The 3,232-nt window shown below is 38.0% G+C and overlaps 1 pseudogene; it reads right to left on the bottom strand.

The window, feature by feature from the left end:
* Window positions 1-340: 340 nt before the first annotated feature.
* Window positions 341-2,050, bottom strand: LOC114718835 (transcription factor MYB108-like; annotated as a pseudogene).
* Window positions 2,051-3,232: the final 1,182 nt, after the last annotated feature.

Genomic DNA, 3,232 nt, shown 5'->3' with positions numbered 1-3,232 from the left:
CTTCGTCTCACAGCCGAAGCATATATATGTGTCCAATAACAGCAACATGAATTTTATCACCTTCCATCTCTCCGAAATTACAAAAGTAACCCTGTTCATCTTCTTCCCTCTCCCTGTACCCATCCACATGGCCGTTAAACTCTTTCAGCCATTTTTTTTTCCCGCATGAGTTAAAAAACCAAATAAATAAAAAATCCTTGCAGTTTGATCATAAATCTCAAATTGGGAATATTATTTTCAAAGATCTTGGAATTAATACCTTAAGTTGTACAGGAAAAAAAACCACACTCCAAAATCACAAGTTAACTATAATTGTTATTGTCCTACTTAAGAACATGTATTTCAGAATAATCGCGTAACAGTCTTTTTTTTTTTTCCATGGTAACTTTTGAAATTGTCTGCTAAAAGAATAAGGACAAGTCAGGACGAAGGAATATATGAGGCGTGAAGAGGATGAATAGTAAAGATTCACCGCCTTGGTTTACGGCAACGTAACGGCGAGTTAATCCGTTTTCACGTTTTACATATTGTCACTGAGCTGTTGCTGTAAAAACAGCATGTTTTCAACATTCCAGAAATTGTCCGACGTGTCCCCTCCACCGCTCTGAGCCCAATACTGGTGGTTGCTGTTGTTTGCCTCCACGGCTTGCATATCCAAGTTGGTGATGCCATCCGAGTAACTTAAATCCCCGGTTTGGCAGTAATCCGGATTAGGGTTACACTTATTACCGACCGGAACTCCACCGTAGTAATAGTCCGTCAAGTCCGAGATCGGCGACACCTGAGTCGACCCGAACGACTCTGACGAAGCCGCCGCGCTGCTGTTCTCTGTCGTGTAGTTACTTCCGGTGACCTGAGAGGCTCCCCCAAACTCGAAATTGTTGTAATGTATGCGGCGTTGGGAGGAGTGTGGTGGTGGTGATGGTAGATACTGGCGGAGAAACGGAGACGGCGGCGGCGGCGGCGGAAGCTTGAATACGCTCGACGAGCCTGGGCATCCAGAGGAAACGCATGGTGTCCTTGAATTGCTTGCTGTTCACGTCACATTTGAGCTGCTTGGCGTGCTTTTGAACTCGTGTTCTCCAGTAGTTCTTGATCTCGTTGTCAGTCCTTCCCGGCAAATACTGGGCAATTTTGACCATCTGATCATCAGAGAACAGGCTTCATCAGAAATGGATCCAGATCATTGAAACAAAAAAGAATCGGAAATAATGTGGTATTTTGAATAATTATATACTAGTATATGTCATCCATATTAAAACACAATCTCATGTATCTATAATTGATTCAGAGAGATACTAATCTGCGGATCACCTGTTCCCCAGCGAGAATGAAGATCGAGAATCAGGAACTGTTCTTCGAGGGTGATGTTTCCACGTCGGACATCGGGCCGGAGATAGTTGAGCCACCTCAATCTGCAGCTCTTACCAGTTCGTTTGAGGCCTGCGAAGATCGTGAAGCAAAAGGAGATCGATCACTTTGTGATTTTCTCAGATTGGTAAAGTTAACAAAAAGAAAACAAGAACAAAACTATCAGTGAGGAAAAAAGAAAGAGCATTGTTCGCTTTCCGAAGCTTTTCTTCGTCCGAGGGAAAGTTATCCATGGTGACGATTTGCTGCCTTCGTTATATATATTTATGTGATTGAGAAATTGAAAAGATCACACATGAGATCCTCACTATCATTCTCATACTTGCTGATGTTAGAGAGAGAGAGAGAGAGAGACAGAGATAGTTAGGTACCGGCGGATCGAGCGAGGGAGTTCCAGCGACCTTCGCCGTGAGTGGCAATGTAATTGATGAGGGTGAGGTCTTCGTCGACGGTCCAAGGGCCTCTGCGGAGGTCCAATTCGTCGTCGTTTTGGAGCTTGCAGCTTCGTCCTCTGATTTCTGAAGCATCCATATCCATATCCATGAATCCGCCCTCACTGTTTGATTGGATTATTGGAGCTCCAATCCACCCCGCAAGGCAGCTTAATCTATTTTGTGCTTTTAGTTCGAGAGAGGAAGAAGAAGAGGAAGAGGAAGAGACGACGGGCAGATGGAGGGATGATAAACAGATTTGGATTGTTACACAAAGCACGGGGCCTTTTATAGATAGCGAGATATTGATTTCTGATTCGCGCCAATCACAATACTTCTATGAGAACATGGTGGAAAACCTTGTTTACAAATCTTATTAATAAGAATAACCTGAATTAAAATATCAGCAATTTTTGTGCATGAAATCAAATTAAATTTTTCCCCAGCAATTAATAAAAGGGTTATTCTTAATTGAGTCTAATACTGCTTAAATTGAATATTTCTCCGACGCTTAATATAAAATTAATTAACTAATTGAATAGATTAAAAATACTAGTTAAGTTACTTAATATAATATGTTTTTCTAAAACACTCTAAGGTTTTTCTTTTATTCCCTATCTCACTTCCCTATTTGATTATTATTGATGGAATACTAATGGGGTTAATTTTAAAAAAAATTGATAAACATATAAAATAGATCTTACATATAAGATCAACATCAACTCAGCAATTAGGTCATAATAAGAACTGAATGAGTATAATAAAAGAATAATGTATTATTCTATCAAATAATTTATTTTTTTTGCCAACATAAATAATTTATATTTGAAGTGAGGTGTGAAATTAGTTAGATAATGATAAAATTGGGGTGGGTAGTTTAAACGTTAAGTCATAAATAAAAGGAATTATAAAATTATGGATCTAAATATTGAATAGTATTTATTTAAAAAAAGAAAAATAAAGAAGCCAGCCCCACTGCGAATAGTCAATGAGCTATAGATGGGCGAAAGAGTTTAGGACATTGAAATTAAAACATTTTACTTTTCAAACTTTAGAGTGTATTTTTGGAAACAATTTATATATTAATTATAATTTTACTGCTAGTAAAAAAAAATATTGTTTCCGTTTTCTGTTGCCAAATACCATATTGAAATATTTAGTCCGAACTTTTAGTTCGAGTAAGATATTTTGGGCAATAATGATAATGAATAAATAAAATAAAATAAAATGGGTTAATGATTATGGCTGGAAAGAAGAAAGAGGGAGTACGAAATTTGACTTTTGGACTCTGCTTAGTTGTCAGGTTGGGTTGTGTGGGCGTGCCAGACAATGGATCTTATCGCTTCCTTTGCATCACGAAACCCGTTAAATTTCCTCGTAATATTCAACTATTTAAAATAATAGTAGTAATAATAATTTATTATTTCCCT

This window comes from Neltuma alba, unplaced genomic scaffold (genome assembly GCF_004799145.2).
Source record: "Neltuma alba isolate B1F8T4 unplaced genomic scaffold, ASM479914v2 tig00011872_pilon, whole genome shotgun sequence".
Lineage (NCBI taxonomy): Eukaryota > Viridiplantae > Streptophyta > Magnoliopsida > Fabales > Fabaceae > Neltuma > Neltuma alba.
This window is presented reverse-complemented; position numbering and strand designations above follow the sequence as displayed.